The sequence below is a fragment of the Brachycentrus maculatus genome, unplaced genomic scaffold, assembly GCF_059751285.1.
Source record: "Brachycentrus maculatus isolate JH-2025_06_01 unplaced genomic scaffold, ASM5975128v1 h1tg000340l, whole genome shotgun sequence".
Lineage (NCBI taxonomy): Eukaryota > Metazoa > Arthropoda > Insecta > Trichoptera > Brachycentridae > Brachycentrus > Brachycentrus maculatus.
The window spans coordinates 597501-623726 of record NW_028281089.1 but is presented as its reverse complement, the minus strand read 5'-3'; the positions used below and the strand labels follow the sequence as shown (position 1 = coordinate 623726).

General features: G+C 34.0%; 1 protein-coding gene across 6 annotated transcripts in view; it reads right to left on the bottom strand.

Annotated features, from left to right (window-relative positions):
* HDAC4 (histone deacetylase 4) overlaps nt 1-26226 on the bottom strand; it is a 163133-nt gene that overhangs the window by 49975 nt on the left and 86932 nt on the right. The window lies entirely within an intron of this gene.

The following is a 26226-nucleotide window of genomic DNA, read 5'->3' as shown; positions in this document are numbered from 1 at the left end:
GGAATGAATGTAAGAGACATTTAACAAAAATCACTATTCTGCACAGCTACTACATATCGCTCACTCCTTTCAACAACGTCGTATATAATTTAAAAAAAAACTCGACTTTTCAGGAGATCGTTTTTAAAGTTTAAAGATATAATAAAATGTATTAAAAATAAATATCAAGCCACTTTTTGAACTTTTTACTGTGCAACAAATGTTTTAGGTAACACCTGTATGTTTTTTCTCCATTTGAAAAATATTAAGTATTTAAAAAAATATATATTTAAAAAAAAAAATATTATTAGACAATACGTCTTCTTCAAAATGCAAAAACAACACTTTCTGCCCTGTAGCGGGTAAACATTAAGTTAAAAATATGCAGCTTTTGCTGGGATATAGTACATTTTCTGAGCATTCCGAAAACATGCACAACTGAAAACTGACGATTTTTCATATAAGTATGACGTTGTTGAAAGGAGTGAGGGGAATGTGAGATGTGTATTATTAAACGTCTAACATTGACAGCAACCACATGACAAAGGAGAGATCGTCATCTGACTATCGAGTGACAGCGCAAGGACGCTTCTGATAGAATTTCGTCATGTCGAGAATTGATTATTCGGTATGTTTAGAAATTGGGGTAAATAGGTACCAAGGTGGATTTTTCGGCACAGGGCACTTCGTGGCCTCGCGAATCGCGAACCGTAAAAAAAAGCGACATATTATGTAAAATTATTCCGGAATTGCTATAAACGACACACACTTCTAAAATTTAGCATTATATGGCTTATTATTAACACAAATTCAAGCCCAATGGTTTAAATTATCATAATACAGGGTGGCGCAAAATTAATCACCCCATCGGAAAATGTCATAATTTTTTTAAATGGCGTCGCACGTCAATCATATTTGACCCTTGTGTACTAGACAGCTGTAGTATACAAACAAATTAATAAAACGTGTATCAACACTAGCAGGAACTAAACGGATATCGTCTTTTCCACTTAACAGAAAAAAATGTAAAGGCCGAAATGAAGATTTCCATCACTCAAAACCTTATTTTAAAATTAAGTTAAAAAGTTTAATTTTGCGCCACCTTAAATTTGTTTACATACTGCAGCTGTCTAGTTTACCAATTTTAAATATGATTGAAAAATATTGTCCGCCTCCCTAGTGTAATGGTCAGCACGCTCGGCTACCGTTCTGGATGTCCGGGGTTCGATTCCCATGGGGGATCAAACAAAAATAAGTGATTTTTTCACTGTAATATTTATTCAATATTACACTGGACTGGTACCTGAAGCGGAGGGCTGATCACCTTTCCTTCATGTGTAAACGATCAAGATGACACTGCGTTTATATGAAGCAGTGCCCTATGCACCATTCGGGAGCGGATAAGGGTTTTATTTTTATTATTAAACATGATTGATGTACCAAGCCATTTGCAGAAATTATAACATCTTTCGATGGGGTAATTAACTTTGCCCCATCCTGTACAATACATATCAGATTACGTAAAAAGTATTTTTATAATTGTATAAATATTACACAATATCAGTGTGAGATTGTATTTTAAACTTTTTTATTGTTGTACAATCTAAAAGCAATATATTCGTTTTTTAATATACATATATTTAATCAAAGCCAATAAATATTATGATGAAAAAATAATTTAAAAACAGTTTTTTTTAACGATTTTATGAAATAAATTCAAATCCTACTAAAAAAACTGAAGGGCCAGCCAAAATCCAAAAGGGATGGATTGATAGCCGGGAATCAACATAGCAGGAGTTTTTATTTTGAATAACCTAACGTCTAAGTGACTCTGACTCCTGAGGTCAATATTGCTTGTACATCGCATCGTTCTGGCTCCATTCTGCACAGTGCGGACTGAACGGAAGCTAAATATAGATTCATCCCAACCGTTTATCTGCAATCCGAACATCGCACTCCGAACCATCGCAACTTAATGGGATCTCTTTCTTCTTCTTACCCTTATTCGCACCCAACGGTGCATAGGGCACTGCATCGTATAGAAGCAGTGTCATCTTGATCGTTAAATACACGAAGGAAAGGTGATCAGCATTGCGCTCAAGGTACCAGTCCAGGGTAAAATAAAATAAATATTAGACCTTTTTTTTATTACCTAACGTCCAAGTGACTCTAGCTACGGCTTATGTAACACCGTTTATCTTGACCCTAATCAGGCTTCAATTTTATAAGTTTCATAGTCTATGCCTACTCGTGAGTGGATTTACTCTTTATGTTTAAAGTTACTAAAATTTCATGTAATTCGTGAGTGAAAGAAGAAGATTCTAGGATGATAGTATGTCTTAGATTCTATGATGATATAATAAAACCCTTATCCGCACCCCAATGGTGCATAGGGCACTGCTTCATATAAACGCAGTGTTATCTCGATCGTTTACACATGAAGGAAAGGTGATCAGCCCTCCGCTTCAGGTACCAGTCCAGAGTAATATTGAATAAATATTAGAGTGAAAAAATCACTTATATTTATTTGACCCCCCCTGGGAATCGAACCCGGGACCTCCAGAACGGTAGCCGAGTGCGCTGACCATTACTCTACAGAGGCGGACAAACCTTCTACCTCTCACTTTATTAGAGAGGTAGAAACGTTATGTTGAAATATATTGTATATTTACCAACCAGGCGGACAAAATGATGATAGTAGGTCTTACCTATATACTAGGTGCTGGCGACCGGAGATATTTGCATCTTTGGACAGACAATTCTTTGAGTTTGAGTAACATATTCGACAGAAGTGCGATGTATGGATTATATTAGCATAATTAGCACCAGCCGACATGCGCAAATGATCACAATCGTGTTAAATATTATTATTAGCGCGCATTATGCGGGGCTATTTATAGATATTCAGTAACGGCGAAACGTGTTCGGTACAATTGTGTGGATTATCGCGCATATACATCGCCCACTCCTTTCAAGAACGTCATAAATCAAAAGTCGTCAATTTTCAGTTATGCATGTTTTCGGAATGTCCAAAAAATGTACTTTATCCCAGCAAAAGAAGCATATTTTTTGCTTAATATTTACCCGCTACAGAACAGAAAGTGTTGTTTTTGCATTTCGAAGAAAATATATTGTTTAATAATTTTTTTAAATGCGCAATTTTTTTTTCAAATGGAGAAAAAACCTTCAGGTTTTACCTAAAAAGATCTGTTGCACAGTAAAAAATTCAATCAGGGGCTTGATATTAATTTGTAATACATTGTATTATATTTTAAACTTTAAAAAGGTTCTCCTGAAAAATCAAGTTTTTTGAATTATGACGTTCTTGAAAGGAGTGAGCGACATGTGACCTGAGCTTCGGCGGTCATTAGAGCTGAGCCCACGTCGCGCAGCCAGTAGCGAGGCTGACATTGAACATGTTTCAATGGCAACTAGTATTTACGTTTTGTCCACATAGAACGTCGGATCGGAATCGGATCTAGCTGACTAAGAGCGCTTGTGCACTACACGGACTTTTACCATTCGGCAGTCCGGTTTTGAAAAAAAAATGTGACTACGACAGTTTAGCATGATCGAATTTATATTATTTTTTGACATCTCATCAAACATGAATAAGAATATGGGAGTCTAGGTATTTACGGGGCTGACGACCGTCATAGGAATGTTACACGTGTATGATCACTTAAACCAGCCTATTCCATATTCTTCTTCATCTTGTCATCGTGTCAAAAAATAAAATGAAAATAACTCCTGTAATTGGAGATAATCCAGATTTTGTGAACAAGTATTTGGACACACTCAAAATGTTGTTGTCGAATTTACGTGCACCGTGATCACGCACCGATCGAGCGCACCGATCCGAAGAAAGACGGACAAAAGCACAAGCCAATCTAAGCCAATCATCCGTTTTATCATGCTAACCGGACTGCCGGACAGTAAAATTCCGTGTAGTGAACAAACGCCCTAACTGAACTTTTAACTACTAATCCCTTTCACTGCCTACACCGGGGCACCGGGGAAAATTTGGTGGTGGTTTTACAAACTTGTATTTATTTAGATTGGCAGTGAGTGACAGGGATATTGAAAGCTTTTAAATGTGAATTCAAAGAAAAATCGCGATAAAATTTTGTTTAACTTTTTCGATAAATTTCGAAACTTAGTTAAAAAAAAAATGCTTTGCAAGAGAAGGTCTGTCAGGAAGCCAAAATGCTTCTGTATTAGATCCAGGAATGGCATTTGAACAGCTTTCAAATCAACATTTTGTCCAAATACTTGTTCCCAAATTCCATATTCTTCTTCATCTTTGATGAGATGTCAAAAATAATATAGTTTTCAAATCAGCTGGAATACATAAACGGATCTTACCAACCTCCATACCTCACAAATTTTCCACGCAGGTATAATCGTGAATTAATTAAATAAATATGTATTTTCAAAGGCATATATTTAAATAAAAAACTGATGGTTGATTATCTTAACCTTGCTCATCGATATACTGTTTTTTTGTATATGTTTTGTTTAATAAAATGGCTTGATGCGAATAAAAAAACGATTACGTATGTAAATACGAGTACAATTATAGATTACGGCGTAAAACTGTCAAAGTGAACCTTGAAGCTTTATATTAGGAAATAAGTTTAGAATAATATACACTTCATTAAACGAGTAATATATGTAATTCATAGCTACAGGGCGGCGCAAGATTTATCACCCTATCGGAAGATACTATAATTTTTGCCAATGGCGTCGTACGTCAATCATATTTGACATTTCGCTCATTTGGTGCAACAATGGCGATTTACACTTTTAGAAATATTACAGGAGATGCCATTCAGACGTCGTAGCTACAGAAATGGCGCCATTTTACTCAATTCTACAATGAAACTCGCGCCATCTCGCAGCGTTTCACCATAAAATCAATTCTGTCCATGTTTCTCCCGATGTAAATAGTCTTTCCGCACATTTTGACATATTGAAGTTTTTTTTTAAACAATGTTATTACGTCATTTTTGCACCAAATGTAATAATGCGATCTGTAAACTAGACAGCTGCAGTATGCAAACAAATTGATAAAACGGTCACAAATGTGTATCAACACTGGTGGCAGCCACTTAACGGATATCATTTTTTCTACTTTACAGAAAAAAAATCAAATAAAGATTTCTATCACTCAAAATATATATATTTTTAAATTGAGTAAATACCATATGTTATTCAAAAACCAAAGTGGGTGATTAATTTTGCGCCACTTTAATTTTTTTGTATACTGCAGCTGTCTTGTTTGCAAGTGTTAAATATGATTGACTCACGACGCTATTTTTATGTAGTACATTGTTTTGCCAACTTTTTTATTTTTCATATATTTTTTTTATTTTAACTTTTTTTTATTTTCTGTTAGTCAAGTGTTTGTAGTTTATATTTGATAACATTTAATTATACTGTATACATCGATATGAGATCAAAAGATGCCGCAAAAGTTATGCGTAAAAATAACTTACACGCAATTTACGAGGAGTCGAGTGAAAAGGTAAAATTACCCTCTCGCCGAACACCACCAGTCGAGTGATACGGTAAAATTACCCTTCCCGCAGATAGTGTGTTAATACTTTTATTATAATTTTTCTTCTTATAATATCTATTGTTTTCTTGCCAGTGCCCTTTACTATGACCTACATAAATATAATGTATACCAACACACAGACCATGTGTGTTGGTATACATTATATTTATGTAGGTCATATTTGTGGGATTTTTTTTTGTATTTATGTATTTTTTTATTTATTTTGTATTTATATTATGTTGTAAAATGCAAAAGAATTTAAAATAAAGAGAAAAAAAATCAAAAATAATTATAATATTATTATGTGATTAATTTTGCACCATCCTGTAAATAGGTATGTGTACAAACCAAACACGTAAAATGTTATAAAGATATTAACGCCCACGCCAGAAAATATCAATTTATCGGCCGTTCCGATGGACACACAGTTTTATTAATTTTCATGGATATCACTGGTTCCCGAACTTTTTTCGGTCTACTGCCCCTTGTCAAAATTTCTGTAATAATTTACTTTTTTAGAGAACACCCTGTCTTGCTAAATTGCGCATTGATTAAAGGTGCCTATGCTACTAATTATGCATGCATATAAGCAAAGCATTTGACTGACTCCGTAGTGTAATGGTCAGCACGCTCAGCTACCCTGCTGGATTCCGAGTTCAAAATAAATATAAGTGATTTTTTCACTCCAATATTTATTCAATATTACCCATGATTGGTACCTGAAGCGGAGGGCCGATCACCTTTCCTTAATCCCTTAATGTGTAAACGATCAAGATAACACTGCGTTTATATGATGCAGTGCCCTATGCACCATTGGGTGCGGATGAAGGTTTGAAGAAGAAGAAACATATTGGTATGCTTAAAACGAGCATGTTCTCTAGCTGTATACTTTTGCTTGAAAAAAGCATGCTCGTAATAAGGGTGTACTCTCAAATACAATTCAGTACGCGACCGGCTCTACGAGAAGCCACACGTGTTGTTCGCACACAGTAAAAAAACGAACTAACTAATAATCACGCCGCTTTTCCGCAGGGGTAAGCAGAGAGAATAGAATAACGCCATACCACTCTGTCTTTGGAAACATTCTGAGCCCCTCCTACATTCATGCATCTCCCCATACATACCCGCTGATTATTACGACTCCTGACCGCAGAAAAATTAAATTATATTTTTTAAACACCTTACTTTTCAATAACTCTTCTTATCAAAACCATATATTTGTTTCAAAGAAAACTTATTTTTGAAATACAAAAACAGTGTTTTAAACAAACAATTCAATAACGTTAAATGCCACACGGGTTTAAAGAAAATTTAATTACCTGATTGCCTTAAGCATGCTTTTGAAGAAGCATGCTCGAAGCAAATACTCCGACACACGTGTCATTTACTAGCAAGCCTTCTGACTGCTCAGTGTAGTGAAAAATTGAAAACCAAGCCGCCTCGTTTATTTTTTGTCTGAGTTTATTTATTTTATAAAGTTTATAAAATGCGTAACAAAATATCAGCAAAAAACACTCGATAAATTGTCATTTTTATTTATATATTCTTAATCGTGGCTTTTTTTTCATGTAACGCCGTGGAAAGGCGTTTCGGCATCTTTTTTTCACGGATTATTATTTTATTTTCAAAGTCAATTGGACAAAACAATGCTTGTGAATACGTTATTACAATCTATATTATTTTTGACATCTCATCAAAGATGAAGAAGAATATGGAAGTCTGGGCATTTACGGGGCTTACGACCGTCATAGGCTGGTTTAAGTGATCACTTTACACACGTGTAACATTCACCAATTCTACCCATTATTGACAACCACACTACTCAAATTCTTGGAAGTTCTATATATATGAACCAATTTAGAAACCTTGCTCATGAATCAAAAATAATATGAAAATAACTCCTGTAATTGGAGATAATCCAGATTTTGTGAACAAGTATTTGGACACACTCAAAATGTTGTATACAATCTATATTTACATAATTCCTCAAAATTATAAAATTTGGTATTGTAATGAATATTTAAATGAAATTTGAATATGTTTTAGTAAAAAGCTAGACATGAAGTGAGTTCTGGGATCTTTTTAGTATTAAAAAAAAAATCTGTATTTAATAAACACTTGGATGGCTTGACTCTGGCCAATATCTGTACACGGCGGATTCTTTGGTTCTTTGGACACGATGCGCGTGGCAATGAGGATAGCCTGGAACGAATGGAGATTGGTAGTCTGGAGGGGAAGAGAGGGACAGGAAGATCCCACACGATGGAGAGATCAAGTTAAGGCTGCAGCAGTAGCAGGCACCTCGGTGGTTGGAGCGCTACGTGCAGTGCTGTCAAGGGATAACTGGAGAAGAGTCATTGTTTCCACAAGGGTCACTACCCTTAGTAATGAGAGATAAGACGGAGAAGAGATTAATATATCATATATTCTGATATATTTCACATTTATATATCGCTCACTCCTTTCAACAACGTCATATATCGAAAAACTTGATTTTTCAGGAGATCGTTTTTAAAGTTTAAGAATATAAAGAAATGTTATAAAAATAAATATTAAGCCACTTATTGAGTTTCTTACTGTGCAAACAGATCCTTTTGGGTAAAACCTGAAGGTTTTTTCTCCATTTGAAAAATATTCAGTATATTTTAATATAAAATTAAACAATACCTTTTCTTAATAGATTTATATTATCCACTGACACTTCGTGATGGAATTGCATTTTTAATTTATTATTAGATTAAAACCAATATTTTTAGCTTTTCCACTTTTTTATTTGACCAGCGACCGGGTTTCGTCGTTACCGACATCATCAGACTGGTACCTTTTCTTGAAAATGCAAAAACAACACTTTCTGCCCTGTAACGGGTAAATATAATATTAAGTTAAAAATATGCCACTTTTGCTGTGCTGTAGTACATTATCTGAGCATTCCGAAAACGTGCACAACTGAAAATTGCCGATTTTTTATATATGACGTTGTTGAAAGGAGTGAGCGATATAATAGATTACCAAACTGATGTATGTGAGCGAAACATGGAACTGGCAAAGGAAGCGTGAAAGCAGAGTAAACGCTATTGAAATGAGATCCCTCAAACGAATGCGTGGAAAAATCATTGTAAGTAAATAGAAATAAAAACGAAGATATAAGAAAGGAATGTAAAGCAGAACAACAAGGATACTTGAAAATATCAAGAAGTGTTCTTTAAGGTGGTATGAACATGTGGAGCGATTGACTAAGAAAATATATGTGGTGAATGCGAGCAGGAGAACAGAACGAGGACGGCCGAAAAAGACTTGGCACGAACAGATCAATCAGAAACAACAGATCAATCTGGTGGTGTCAAAAGTCTGCGTAATCGGAGAGTATGTATGACTAGATGTATGGATGTGAAGGAAGCTAGGAGGGTATGTCAGGACAAAAGAGTGTGGCGTTCCATCCTCTCTGTCTACCCCTATAGAGAAACGGCGTGATGGTGGTAGTAGTCGTAGTATTAGATGCTGGTATCTTGTGCAAATATTGAGATTATTGATATGATTCACATGGGCATAATATGTTTTATCATTTTAAGCCATCGATTATTTAAAAAATAAAAGAAAACAATATGACGTATATTTTTCAGGGAAACGTAATCAAATTTAAAATAACAGGATTAATTGAATTATGATATGTTATCACACGTAAAGTAAGGTACATACGTAAACGCATAGGTAATGACTAACGATAAGATAAGTCACCAATATTGGTACAATAAGTACACTTATATAAGTGTTAAAATTTTAAGATACACGTGCCGGTAAAATGTGCCCACGGCACGGGAAAACCCAGCGACGGCATATTATTGTAAGTAACCACGTGTAAAACTAACTAAATAACCGTCATAAATAAAATTCGGGCTGTGGTCCCGTGGTTAGTGACGGACTCTTAAGTCAGGGTTTCTTCGGTTCGAACCCACTCTACCACAATTCGATACCTATTTCTAATAATGAGTCGCTTAGGCTTGCAGAAATAGTATAAAATTGAAGTGTTTTGAACATTGAAAGCATTAACTTTGTGGATCATATTGATATATTATTTCGAGAAACAAAAATACTTTGTGTTCTGATCCACTCAAAATGTGAGTGGATCAGAACACAAAGTATTTTTATTTCTCGAAATAATATAAAATTGAAGTATTTTTGTAAATAATAAAAACACTAATATTTCTGTTTTTTTTTTAATGTATACTTATATGTGTATGATGAAATAAAAATAAGTAAGTAATGAATTATGTATAATAATAGATGATATCGCAGTTAAGTCATGGCGACATAACGCACGGTGACACCATCTGGGTATTGACGAGGTAAAAATAGCTTATTTGCCCTTACTCACATGGGAATGGTTGGTCTATATATAGACGAGCGTGAGAACGTTGTGCTCGACAGTGAAGACGTCGAGATAAAAATAATGTCGACATCATGAGACGGGCTCAGCGCGAGGAACAAGTGCAGTGGTGATGAGACAAAGAAGTCTTGTAGACATATTCTATTAACCAGACGATTTTTTTAAAATTTATTTGTAAACTTTTTATTAAGAACATACGTATGAAATTAAAGGAAAAAGTCTACCAATCAATGTCAGGCCTGCACTTCTATATGGCTCCGAATGCTGGACGATTTATAGCACCTTCTCTAGGCAACTAGAACCCGCTGAAACGCGAATGCTCATATGGACAGCGAGAGTGTCCCTTGGAGACAAAATAAAGAGTTCACGCATTCGTGGGAGCCTGGGTGTAACATACATAAATAGGAAGGTAGAGGAAAGTCAATTGAGATGGTATGGGCATATATGACGTAGAAAACCCGAACATGTATTTAACCAGGCAATAGAAATGGATCTTCCTCGAAAGGTATCTAGAGGAAGACCAAGGAATTCATGGGTGCTGCAGAAAGATAAGATGATTTGAAGGCATGGCCTAGGTAACGTTGTCCAGGAAAGAAGGACCTATAACCTATATAATAAAAAATATACATAATAAAACTTGCTAATTAGCAACTAGAAGTACCCATTAGTGACAGAATAAAGAGTTCACGCATTCGTGGGAGCCTGGGTGTAACATACATAAATAGGAAGGTAGAGGAAAGTCAATTGAGATGGTATGGGCATATATGACGTAGAAAACCCGAACATGTATTTAACCAGGCAATAGAAATGGATCTTCCTCGAAAGGTATCTAGAGGAAGACCAAAAAAATCATGATTGCTGCAAAGAGAGCATGGTTAGAAAACATGGCCTAGGTGACGTTGTCCATGACAGAAGGACCTACAGCCTGAGGACGAGGAGAGCTGACCCCAGCAGTCTACAAAGACGATAATAAGTTGGGATGTAGCCAGAAAGAAGAGGAATTATAAACCAATATTATCTAACCAGAATTTCAGAAACCAGTGTTCAGAAACTTTTTGAGAGACTGGGTAAAAAATGTCAATTTTGAAAATTTCATATTTTGTGTATTAAAAGCACTGTCAACTTTTTGATTTCACTTTGTGTAATACCACTTTTAAAAAAACACTGGTTCGTGACTATCGGTTTCGGAATACTCATTCCATCATTATTAAAATAAAATTGTTATGGTCTGACATTTATACAACAAAATTAAAGAGAGAAAGAAGACAAATGAATTACAATAGGAATATTTTTAACAGTGGACTTTAGTGAAATTTAGGCAAAAACCAAAGACAAAAATATTTATAGATTACAAAAAAATGGAAAATCAAAATGGACCACCCTATATTGGAGAATCTCATAACGGCAAGCCAAATTAATACCATGTACTGTATACATAATGTATTTTATATATACTATATAGCCATCTATATTCAATACGTACAAAAAACTTCGGTCCCTTTTCTGCCTTATCCGTTTCATAAGGGCTGTCCCCTGACGTCAGCAGCTTACTAAACAAGCTGACGTCAGAGCTATTTATAAACATAAGGGTTGCAGGGATGGATTTCAGTCACTGAAACCTCTCAAGGGTGGCTGCATCTATTTAAAGACCAAACGAGTCGGCGCCTGAAACAGGTGGTTCAGGGAGAAGCCGTAACACCATGGCTAAAAATAAACATTATTTGTTTGACATCTCATCAAAGATGAAGAAGAATATGGAAGTCTGGGCATCTCACCAATAGATGTCTCTAGTGAAGTTCTATTGATTCAAGAATAATGTTTCAAAATTGGTTCATGTATATAGAGCATCCAATAATTTGAGTAGTGTGGTTGTCAATAATGGGTAGAATTGGTGAATGTTACACGTGTGTAAAGTGATCAGTTAATCCAGCCTATGACGGTCGTCAGCCCCGTAAATGCCCAGACTTCCATATTCTTCTTCATGTTTGATGAGATGTCAAAAAATAATTTAAAATGTTGCTGAGATTTAAAATAAACAACCTCGCTTCCTGAAGCATGGCTTGGTATAATGGCCGCACATTCGTCTGAGATGTCGCATTTCTACTGCATTCAGTTAACTTTCATCCTTCTATTCCTAACTTAATGCTTCATCTAAGCGTCATAGTTTCGAAATAACGTAGTTAATGCGCTAACTTGTGATGGTAATCCAGCTCGGGAGAGTAGATAAGCGTCTAGTGTGTGATGTCTAGCTTATTGGTAGACACTACTTCTACGAATGAGTCCGACTCCGTGACGTCAAGACGACAATTTGACCCGCCTTAATAGGGGTGACATACGTCAATAGCTGTATGTCACACACGTACGGGATATTGACGTGTGTCTCCGTACGTAAATCAAATTAAAACACCGTCAATTGAATAGTAAATTCACTAGACACGCGTTATAAAATGATTCGTTGTTTGGGTCTATGCCAGGGGTCGACAAAGTCTGGCTCCGGAGCCTCATGTGGCTCTTTGACCTTGTGCGGCTTCGGCATAAATATCCGCGGGAAGGCTCTTCGACTCTACGTATTCATAAGAACAATATTTTTCAAGCTTGAACATTATTAAAATACTCCTATACAACGAATGCAAAACTTCGGCAATGATTTCGGAGACCATATCGATATCTGGAATATGTCACTTCCTAATACAGTATTTCAGGCGTATGCATAATTCCTTGTTTTAAATGTTCATCCATGTTAGATAAGTGCTTTTCCAACCAAAAATATACTTCAAAATAGAACACATCGCTCACTCCTTTCAACAACGTCATATATCAAAAATCGTCAATTTTCAGTTGTGCATGTTTTCGGAATGCCCAGATAATGTACTATATCCCAGCAAAAGCGGCATTTTTTAAACTTAATATTCACCCGTTACACGGCAGAAAGCGTTATTTTTGCATTTTGAAGAAAAGATATTGTCTAATTATTATTTTTTAAATAAACTAAATGTTTTTCATGTGGAGAAAAAACATTCAGGTTTTACATTCAGGCTGTCGACCGTCATAGGCTGGTGTAACGTGATCACTTTACACACGTGTAACATTCACCGATTCCACGCATTATTGACAACCACACTACTCAAATTCTTGGAAATTCTATATATATGAACCAATTTAGAAACCTTGTTCTTGAATCACTAGAACTTCACTAGAGACATCTATTGGTGAGATGAAAAGAAGCTTTTTATTGAGCAGAACCTCTTTTATTAGTGAGGTCCGAATCCTGGATTATAATCACATACATGAGAAACGCCAGAAAATATAATTTTCTTTTGTATTATTTTAGCTTATAATTTGACCAGTCAATTTATTTACAACATTTTGAGTGTGTCCAAACACTTGTTCACAAATCTGGATTATCTCCAATTATAGGAGTTAGTTTTCATATAGAAGTATTTGGACACACTCAAAATGAGAAAAATGGATAAAAAAATTAAAATTGTTGAAATGTACATAATTGCCTCTTCGGATAACAAGTTTGCCGACTACTGGTGTATACAAATCTATTTTGGTGATGTCGAAAGTCAACCTTTGGATAGCATGCAAAAAAAAACCCAATGGAATTACGTTTTTTTATATTATAATATTTTTTGTAAAATTACGTATGGTATTAGGGTAAATCATACAGTAACTGTCCATGGAAAATGACTGGTCACATTTTTATATACTCATTGGATCGGCATAATATATTGTTATATTTTTGATATCTCAACATAGATGAAGAAGAATTTGAAAGTCTGGCCATTTACGGGGCTAACGACTTGTCGTGTTATATATTAACGTTGAACGAATGAGTGAAGAAACATCAGTTTACAGATTTATGAGGCGAATGTAGTAGGAAATAAGAGCAGATGGAGACAGAAGTCTGACATTCCCAGGGCTTACGACCAGTCATTTGGCTGGATTAAGTGAAGTTGAGATACCTATAATATTGACACCCTCCTTAATAATCCAGTGTGTAATATAATAAATAATTATAAATATAATGGAGAATTAATATAATATAGTAGTAGCAATCAGGTATGTCAAATACTTAAAAAGGGCCGGGTCAGGAGTCGTAACAATCATCGGGTATGTATGAGGAGATGCATGAATGTAGAAGAGGCGAATAATGTTTGCAAAGACAGAGTGTATGGCGTTTCATTCTCTCTGCCTCCCCCTGCGGGGAAGCGGCGTGATGGTTAGTTAGTTAGTTGGTTAGTTAATAGAGTACGTCTCTTTCCAAGCACACGATCTAGTCTCTTTTTCTATAAGTAAAAGATATAATTTATGAGGCGAAGGTGGTTGGTAATAGAAGCAGAGGAAGACCGAGAAAATTTTGGCTTGCTTGATCTTGATCAAGCATTTAAAATACTTGAACGTGGTCAGGTCAGGAGTCAGAATAATCGGCGGGTGTGTGAAGTGGTGCATGAATGTGGTAGGGGCGAAGATTGTTTGCAAAGACAGAGAGGTGTGACGTTATATTCTCTCTCTGCCATCCCTGCGGGGAAGTAACGTGACGGTTATATAGTTAGTTTTAGTAATTATTATTATAATAGAAATATTATGACACAAAAGAGGTTTGTCAGAAATGGCCAATTACTATACGATTTCTGCTAACATCGAGTATCGTCTAACTTTTAGTATCAGGAGCGCATAAATTATACAGGTATTACGTTCCGCTTCATGGTAAAAAAATCAAACAGACAAGCATATGCAAAAAATACGTAAAAGCTGACGTCAGTAAAAGGAATAATTTATGAGAAATAAATAATGGAAAAAATTGCACAACAAAGCAGTTATTTTTTTTACAATAAGTATGATTTTTTAAAATTACATAAGTTATTAAGTGTAAAAATAGATAAAATATAAAACGTGTGGGTCTAAAAAACACAAATCAGTCAAGATTACTAGTATATCCAAGCCAAGCATACTAAAAAAACTAGATATTTATACTTCATAGTAACCAATTCAATATTTGAATCTAAAAATAGTTTTAGATGTAAGATTTTACTGACATTTCTTAGTGGAACTGCATTTCATATCAATAAAATAACAACTAGGTATATAGGTTTTATCACATACATTTTATATGACCAGTGACCGGGTTTCGTCGTTACCGACATCAACAGACGGTCACAGGTCAAATAAAATATATGAGGAAAAAACTATATACATAGTTGTTATTTGATTACATACAAATAGTATTATAGGTGCCTCAACTTGATATGAAATATACATTTTTTAATATGAACTAAGATGGAAGTCTGAGCACCCCAGGGCTTACGACCTGGCATTTGTCTGGCTTGAGCTACATAAATTTCTCAACTGGTAGTGCCACAATCAGCCATCCTTCAAAATCTATCAAGAATGCTACCCGCATGTGGAAGGTAACCGATACCATTGCATATATACAGGTTTTAAAAAAAATGAAAAAAGGATGTTGAATAGTGAGTAGAATGATGAACGTTATACAAGCTAATAAAAAGACTGCTTAAGCCAGCCAAATGACAGGTCGTAAGCCCTGGAATACCTGGAATTCATATCAAGTTGAAACACCTATAAAGTTGACATATCATCCGTAGGGTGAATAGTCCAGTGTCTGATATAATAAATAATAATAATATTTTCATTAATTGATTCGGCAGTCACTTTGTGGTTATATCCATCCATTTTTAAATTAAGTTTAGCATGGTAAATATATTGCGAGGTTTCAATGCATTCTGCATCATTTTTAAACATCATATACGGTGTTTGAATGATGCAAAACGCATCGGAACACGTGTCAAAATATACATATTTTAATAAAAAGTAATATTTACCAAGTAACATTTATGTATTTAAAAAAATGTATATGGCTAAAAATAGTACTTTATTTCGATGTGTATTGCAGCGCCTTATTACTATAGTGAATCGTTATAAAAAAGATAACGATAAAAAATGGCTTTAAGATAATTTGTGATTAAATTAAATAAGATTATAAAATATATAAATAGCTATCTGTGGTAATGGATTAGTTTTTACGACTCATTTTTATCTACAGTGATAAAAAAATAATAAAAAGATAAAAAATAAATGCACTCAATTTGCTAAGAATACACTGGATACATTTTACGCTTTATTAAAACAAAATGATTTTCTTGTTGTTGTATGTAACGATAACATGATAACACTGCGTTTATAAGACACAGTGCCCTATGCACCACTGGGGTGCGGATAAGGGTTTTATTATTATGTATGTAACGTAACAACTTTCAGTTATTTCATGCAATTATCCAAGAATAAATCAAACAGCAACGGTGACATTACACATCCCTGTTTATTACTTCCCAACTATAAGAAATCATCAGTTCCAAAATTTCCCCATTTAAATATATTTTACGCCCAGATCTACATTAATCTCTTTAAAAAACCATGACTTTGGATTTGCCAACGTTCGTCAGCAAGTCACTTTCCTTGTACACATTATATACCTTTGTCACCAGCTGCTGCAGGTCTTCTCTGCTATCGTCAGGATACAAAAAGCAACAGACGGTCAAATTGATCATTTAAATATCAATATTTGCACCTTTCAATTCTTCCGTGCAATTAGCCAAGTATAAATTATACAGCCACGACATTACACATCACCGTATATTAATTCCAAAATATACGTCAGTTAATCATCTGCCTATGCCGAAATTTCCCCATTTACTACTGTCTACATTCACTAACTAACCATCACGCCGCTTCTCCGCAGGGGTAGGCAGAGAGAAAAGAACGCCACACCACTCTGTCTTTGCAAACATTCTTCGCCTCTTCCACGTTCATGCATCTCCTCATACATACCCGCCGATTGTTACGACTCCTAACCTGACCACTTTCAAGTATTTGGCATACCTGATCGTGCCATGTTTTTCTCGGTCTACATTCATCCCTCAAAAACCATGACTTTGGATTTGCCAACGTTCATCAGCAAATCACTTTCCTTGCAAACATCAGACATACACGGCTGTCCAAACTTAAAACACAGCAAGGGACATTTTTTTGTAGTACATTTTTTTTTTCATTTTTGGACTAAGTAGAATCTACTTAGTCCAAAAATGAAAAAAAAAAAAACTACAAAAAAAACGGTCGTATATGTATTTTGATATAAATATACGGGGATGTGTAATGTCACCGTGGCTGTTTAATGTATACTTACATTAATGTATACTTACATTTTGAGTGTGTCCAAATACTTGTTCACAAAATCTGGATTATCTCCAATTACAGGAGTTATTTTCATATTATTTTTTTGACATCTCATCAAAGATGAAGAAGAATATGGACGTCTGGGCATTTACGGGGCTGACGACCGTCATAGGCTGGTTTAAGTGATAACTTTACACACGTGTAACATTCACCAATTCTACCCATTATTGACAACCACACTAATTCTTGGAAGTTCTATATATATATATATATATATATATATATATATATATATATATATATATATATATATATATATATATATATATATATATATATATATATATATATATATATATATATATATATATATATATATATATATATATATATATATATATATATATATATATATATATATATATATATATATATATATATATATATATATATATATATATATATATATATATATATATATATATATATATATATATATATATATATATATATATATATATATATATATATATATATATATATATATATATATATATATATATATATATATATATATATATATATATATATATATATATATATATATATATATATATATATATATATATATATATATATATATATATATATATATATATATATATATATATATATATATATATATATGCGTTTCTCATGTGTGTGATTATAATCCAGGATTCTGATCTCACATACTAATATAAGAGTATCTGCTTAAAAAAAGGCTTCTTTACATCTCACCAATAGATGTCTCTAGTGAAGTTCTAGTGATTCATGAACAAAGTTTCTAAATTGGTTCATATATATAGAACTTCCAAGAATTTGAGTAGTGTGGTTGTCAATAATGGGTAGAATTGGTGAATGTTACACGTGTGTAAAGTGATCACTTAAACCAGCCTATGACGGTCGTCAGCCCAGTAAATGCCCAGACTTCCATATTCTTTTTCATCTTTGATGAGATGTCGAAAAATAATATCAAAAAAATAATAATGTATACTTGGCTAATTGCAAGAAATAATTGAAAGGTATGAAAGAATTGAAACCTTTGACACCAACGCCTACGAAATAATTTAGTTAAAAATAAAACTGAAAGAAATTAGGCCTACACGCGTAGGTAGGTACTGAGGGCCCCATGACATTTCTGCCGCAGATGTCAGATGGCGCACCGAAAGCAGAGACAAAAGATCTAAAACTGGCAAAACAAACAAAGCAAGTGCACAACAGGTCGGGCCCGCGGAGGGGCGGGGGGGCGGGGAGCGTCACGTGGCCGCGGGCTATATATAGAACACAACAAACAAGATGGCCGCCCGAGAGGAGTTGCCGAGCTAGTAAGGCCGGCTGGGCCATAGGAGTAAGATTCATCCCACGACTGAGCGGACCTATAAATAGTGCGCAGTATTTCCAGTTTCACTTGTATACTAATGATTTGAGAATTGTTTCCCCTTTTGTGACGCGGAAATCTAGCTACGACTTGCGCAACACCGCTTATTATAACCCTACTTAGGCTTTATGTTTGGGAATTTTACAGAATAGTACATAAATCAAGTTATTAAAAAAATTAAACACTTGTATAAATACCACATTATGAGTTTTATTTAATTTAATACGACTAGTTTCGAAAACAAACAGATGTTTTCATCTAAAGGTGAAAAGATCTGTTAGTTTTCATTCATGTCAATCCACAAAGTTAATGCCGAATAAATCAAGTCATCCACATAAATGGGATAAAAAAAATAAGTATGTACTTGTACTACAACATTTTAAGTGTGTCCAAATACTTGTTCACAAAATCTGGATTATCTCCAATTACAGGAATTTGAGTAGTGTGGTTGTCAATACTGGGTAGAATTGGTGAATGTTACACGTGTGTAAAGTGATCACTTAAGACAGGTCGTAAGCTCTTGAAATACCCAAACGTTCATATTCTTCCTTGTCTATGCTGAGATGTCAAAAATTTTACAATATACACATTATGCCAATCCAATGAGAAAATCAAAATGCAAACAGTTATTGTTCCAGTTATGGACAGTTACTGTACGATTTACACTACAACATACGTAATTGTACTTGTTCATCTATGTTGAGATGTCAACATTAATAACTCTTGACCCTTACTGGTCCACTGTCGAATCTCATTTGACATCGCTTTTTGCTCTTAGGTCCCATGTCGGATGTTATTCGACATTTTTGTCATCATTAGTATTATTTATTTAAATTCCAAGCTTACATTTTTGTCACTCGTATCTATTACAACAGTATGTGGAGCAGAGGACAAAATATTTTTTTTCCAATTGGAATGTAACTGTCTACCTAGATTATTTTTTTTAATTTTGGGGGTTAAGTGGAGAAACGTAGATTTGTGAACAAGGACTTGGACACACTGTTGTATATTTTGGCTTGTTTTCCTGCTCTCTAAGAATATCGTGCTCGCAAGGTGTGACCAGCAGATCCTTTATCGTACTGAGCAAGATTGACTGTTCTATGAATCAGCTCTATATATAGACGGTATTAACACGAATGGAGGTTTTTATTCAATCTACCGTGTAGCTGCTTGCCTCTACTTCAGTGATTCTCAACCTTTTTGAGGATTCAGGGAGCACTTTTGATCATAAGGAAAACTCGCGGTACACCAAAACTAACGATCCAAAAAGCATACAAAGATAACTGGTATTAAAACAAAACTGATTATTTTATTGCAGACAAGTTAAAAATTACATTATTTAAAAAAAATACACTCCAATGGAACTTTTTGCGGCAAAAATTATTGCATGTGACACCTGAGCTTGTCGGCTTTTACAAATTCTATCTTACGGTCTAATATATCGCTCACTCCTTTCAAGAACGTCATAAATCAAAAAGCGTGATTTTTCAGGAGAACGTTTTTAAGGTTTAAAAATATAATGCAATTTATTAAAAATTTATTAAATCAAGCCACTTGTTGAACTTTTTACTGTGCAACAGATGTTTTTAGGTAAAACCTGAAGGTTTTTTCTCCATTTGAAAAATATTTAGTATATTTAAAAACATAATTAAACAATACCTTTTCTTCAAAATGCAAAAACAACACTTTCTGCCCTGTAGCGGGTAAATATTAAGTTAAAAATATGCCGCTTTTGCTGGGATATAGTACATTTTCTGGGCATTCCGAAAACATGCACAACTGAAAATTGTCAATTTTTGATTTATGACGTTCTTGAAAGGAGTGAGTGATATGATATAGCTACTCTCATTCTTTCATCCAAATTGGTAAGCCAAGGTTCACAAATCAATGGTCCCAAATCCTTTTAATGAACCTACCATTGATGGAGCACCGTCTGTACAAATTCCTACCCATAACTCCCATGATATTGTCGATTGTCGAAGTATGATGATATAGAATCAAAGATATATAGACTGCTGTTATGAGGTGAGCGCACACAACTTCGCTTTGCAAGGGTGCTGCCATCTAGCCATTATACTTGCAACTCAAATCGTACAGTGAATGAGCCAACAATAATTTTTGGTTTTCATAATTTCGCGGAGCACTGGTTAAGGACCACTTCTCTAGCTATTCGTCATGGACTCCAATGGACAGCCATAATGAATGTAACTAACAGTGTTATTTATAGGAACGTGTGTATAATAATGCTCATAGGTTAAATAATAGAGATACCTGCGTAATCATAGCTTATTAATAGAATCTCTACTATTCTAAGTCATAAGCGATTGTATGGTAAATATACACAGATCTCGTATCGGCCTTCACGCTGTTAAATGTAAAGAAATGTTTCTGATTTATATATTTGGCGTTTTTTTAATATTAAAAAAGAGAAATATTTGTGTTTTTATTACTTAAACAAATATTTCAATTTCATTTTACTTCTGTGAGCCTAAGCGGCTCATTATTAGAAATAGGTATCAAATTGTGAAGATGTAAGTTATAATAATATATACACACATAGTTATACTTATGGACATGACAGTTTTTTTTGGATTTCTTATAGGTTGTTTTTGTTTTTGTTTTTAGTAATTAATTTATTTTATTGTTATTTTTGTAAATATTCTGTTGTTTTTCCAATAAATAAATAAAGAAATAAGGATTCTCAGTCCATTTGATCTTCACATTAGTTTGAAAATGCCATAACAAGGCAAAACAACTGTCACAATTTTTATTTTTCACCTCACCCGATGATGCATAGGGCACTGATTCATATAAACGCGGTGTCATCTTGATCATTAACACGTGAAGAAAAGGTGATAAGCTCTCCGATTCGGGTACCAGTCCAGGGTAATATTGAATATATATTTGAGTGAAAAAATCACTGATATTTATTTGACCCCCCCCCCTCTGGGAGGGGGTTAAATAAATATCAGTCGAATATAAATATCAATCGAAATAAATATCAATCGAACCCGGAACCTCCAGTACGGTAGCCGAACGCTCTGACAATTACACTCCGGAGGCGGACTAAATACCTAGTATGATGACATGACATGACGAAAAGGAAAGATTACAAGACAAAGCTAGCATCATATGCACGTTTTGTTACGAGTCACACGCACAAAAAAAACTTTAGTCTTTAGTCTTTAAGTCATTTTTTTGTGTTCGTCTTAAATTGTATTTTTTTTTCAAACATTGTTATTTATTTTTTCGTTTTCTTATTGTTTTATTTTATTATTACTAATTATAGAAACAGAGGTAATGAGGGGTTCTCGAGGGGTGGGGACGAAGTGTCGGCCTCTGTCCGTACATCCTCCTCCCCCCTCATTAATTGAAAAGAGCATTATTTATTTCTTCAGAAATATTTTGAAGATTTACCTCTATGTGCAGCTGACAGAGAGTCCCTCAGGACTCTATAACTGCTGCGGGTGGATGGCGGGCTGATTCCAAAAAAGAAAAGAAAAAAAGTCACATGCACAACTCTAGGTAACCCTGAGAGGTAAATATGTTCCGAGAGAATGGAAACATTTACTAAAACAAACACGGAAATGGCAGCTTCACTTGATACAGAAATAGAACTATGGTACGTGTATGCAACCTATAAACCAAACACAATAAAAGCCAAGCTGACGACGGATTAAATCAATCTTGACATAGTTGCAACAGTGTGTGGTGGTATGCATAAATCGAATAGCTGATTCAGAAGTGCATTAGGTAATCTTGACGAAAGATGTGCAGGTCAATCTAATATTAATATTTATAAGATGATACAGATAATAGGTGCATTAAAAAAAGTCGTTCATTTTATTGAACGTAACGAAAGTCAGTAAAAAACGAAAACTTTGAATGAAAATTTCCAAAACTACAGTAAAGTGGTTGTCAATCATAAGGGTAGAATAATTAATTTGATAAAATTAAACAACTTTGTTTTAACCACTTTTTTATTATTAGTACACTTAAACCTACCGGTTTCGACAAGAACCTTGTCATCATCAGGGTTTATTAAATGCTAAAACATTAAAATACTCATAATTAATTACATTCCCTTACCAAAAACTAAATCCTAAATGTTATTGTGCATTGCGTAGCAACTCCAAAAAACAACTAATGGAATCACCCAAAAAATCACCTGATGGTGACAAGGTTCTTGTCGAAACCGGTAGGTTAAAGTGTAATAATAATAAAAAAGTGGTTGAAACAAAGTTGTTTCATTTTATAAAGTTCATAAAATGTGCCACAAAGTATCTGCGAAAAACATTCAAGAAAAGAATAGTTAATGTTTCACAGTGTATAAAGTGATTGCTTAGTCACTCAAAAATAGGTCACAAGTCCTGTAAATGAACAGACCATAATCCTATCTTGATACAGTTCTTCGTCTATTTTCATTCATTGCTTCGGCAGTCACTTGGTGGTAATATATATACATATATATTTTTTTATATTTTGAATATTTAAAGTATTTAATTTGTGGATCATTGTAATATATTTGGAGAAATAAGATGACTTTGTTTTTTGACCCACTCACATTTTTATTAAAAACCATAAAACAAACCCTGAATATGACAACAGGGTTAATGCTTTCAATATTCAAAACAAAATCATACAAATCTAATAAATATATGTCAATTAAGTCATTTTTATTTCTCTAAATACATATTTTTTTCATTTAAAATCTACTTTATTTAAAAAAAAATCTATTATGAGATATCAATAAAAAAAAGTTTCTTTATCTGTACACATGTAGTTTTTTTCTAAATACAACTTTTATCAGAAATTATGTTAAACGGAGTAGAAGAATAATAAAATATAATATTTTTTAAGTGGTCAATTAATTCGGTTTTTAAATGGTTATTTCACCATTTAAAGCTTATAACGCCAACCAGTGTACAAATTTAGTTGCGTATTGCGTTTTTATAGTTCCCAATATATTTAACAATTCGTCATAAAAAAACTTAAGCTAGAAAAAAATATAAACTGAGAAAAAGTATCGAATACCATCCCATAAGGGTAATCGAAAAAGTAACAATTACTAATTAGCTACAACTCTACCACCGAGTCTTTTCCTAGAATGATTTTCTTCGGACTAGCGTTTGTGGTTCATCGAGCCGAGAAGATTAAATTATAAGTTGATAAAAACAACAAGATTACGCTGTGAACGAATCCCTAATTCCTCGGGAGCATCGTCCTTCGAGACAACAACACGGGCTTCGATGCATCGAGAGTGGGATAAACCCGGATTAAGGAAAGAATCCCAAGTAACGACCCCGGGACTGAACAAAGGTCGACGGTGGCAAGAAATAGATGACTGCACTAAATTTGGACGAGGTAAAACGACGAAACGGTGACAAAAGAATATGGACCGAGTAGGAATTCTACGCGTTGGTGTTTGTAAACAAAGACTTGCAAGACTCACAAGAGCCCGTTGCTTTTCGATACTACTTCCTGTTCTTGAACGGCGTGTCATGTCGGTCACTCCTTTCAACAACGTCAAACTTATTTCAAAAATCGTCAATTTTCGGTTGTGCATTTTTTCTGAATGCCCAGAAAATGTACTACATCCCAGCAAAAGCGGCACATTTTAAACTTAACCCCTTACTGCATGATTTTTTTAAAACTTGTAAAAAAAATATATGATGTGTAAATTATGAAAAAAAAAGACACGTATTTTTTTATTTTTCAAAAAAATTATTTTTACCTATATAAAATACAAAAAATTATTTTGGTCCAAATCTGGCACGCCATGCAGTTGTAGTAAAAAAAATACTCGAGTACATGACATGGCTTGGAATCGAAAACCAATATTCTTCGTGGAAATTTGTAAAGCAATTCCTGTCTTTATTCAGACATAAGTTTGTTTTGCATTTTTTGCAGATGACAAAGAAAGAATCAGCCTAAAAAATTTGGCCGATTAGGAGATTTTGACCCTCTTTACGAAAGTAAAAAGGGTCAAAATCTGGAGAATCTGGAGTTGCCATTACAGAGTTGTCGGCAAAATGCAGACATTTTGTTGATTTCCTCCCACCTATTGCACGTCATGGTTTCGGAAATTAATGGGTTACCTAGATCAGGATTCTAATAATGACGTATAGAGGGTAACTGTACTATAGACATCATCATATTCCAATGAATTGTTCTATATCATTTTTCGACAATAAGATTGAAATGTCTGGTCTTTGGTTTGTCGAGTACAACCGTGATTCCAAAACTATCATTCCAAGATGTCGTCTTCAAAAAAAAAAATTAAAAATTGAAAAGGAGAATCTATATCGTCAAAGTCATTTGGAAACTCTAGATCTTCCAAAAATGCAATATCATCTGGTGATTTACACATATTTCGACTTCCCCACACAAACTTCTTGGTAGAAGAAGTTGAAGGAGCTTCTTGGACTTCGTTTTCTTCATCAGAACTGCTCTCATCGCTTTCTAGAATAATTACATTTTTGGGAGTACTCATTTGGGGGTAATCCTCATTATCTGACACATCATCCTCGCTGTCAAAACCGTTCTTTGGTATTTCTCTTGCATATTTTGTAGTGTTGTAGAAATTACGAGCGTCCATATTTAAAAAATAATTAAAATCGATAAAAATACACTTAACTTGGTTATTGGCATTATATAACTTATTTGACCATATGTGCATTTTTTTTTGACTAGCTGCATGATGGACCATATATGGACCAAAAACATTTTACACAATATTATCCATAATTTTATATGAAAGTGATAATTTTATTACTTAGCCGATGAAAATAATATTACACCAGTGTAATATAATTTTTATGGGGCTTTACAAACAAAAAACTTTAAAAAAAGACACTTTTGAATATCACGTTTGTGCAGAAAATCATAAACCGGCAGTTGAAAACAGTCGAACGCACATCTAGTACAATCAGATACATCTAGCAAGAAGTTTGACAACTAGTAATGCGGATCATAGATAAAACTTAAGTATTATTGCCGGAAACAAGAAATATTTTATTATTTTGTTGTTTTTTATGGCGAAAGATTATTTTGGATCATATATGAGCCAGTATGCGGTAAGGGGTTAATATTTACCCGCTACAGGGCAGAAAGTGTTGTTTTTGCATTTTTAAGAAAAAGTATTGTTTAATTATTTTTGTAAATACCTATTCTAAATATTTTTCAAATGGAGAAAAAACATTCAGGTTTTACATAAAAAGATCTGTTGCACAGTAAAAAGTTAAAAAAGTGGGATTGATATTTATTTTTAATACATTTCATTATATTTTTAAACTTTAAAAACGATCTCTTGAAAAATCAAGTTTTTTGATATATGACGTTGTTAAAAGGAGTGAGCGATGTGCTCTCCTAAGCATGTAACTGTACATTTTTGGCATCTCAACATAACCTAACCTAACCTAACCTAGAACGTAGAACCATAGACGAAGAAGAATATGGTCTGTAAGTGGTATTTATGGAGCGTATGGCTTATTCAGGCCTGGTTAAGTAATCACCCTACACACTTGCAGCATTCACCATTCTACCCAAGATTGATAACTACACTATTAAAATTTTTGGAACTCCTAGATATATGATCAATATATATATATATACAGTACATATGAGTTCACAACAACCATCCATGTTGGATTGAGAAAGTTTTTATACATCAGAGACCCTTTTAAT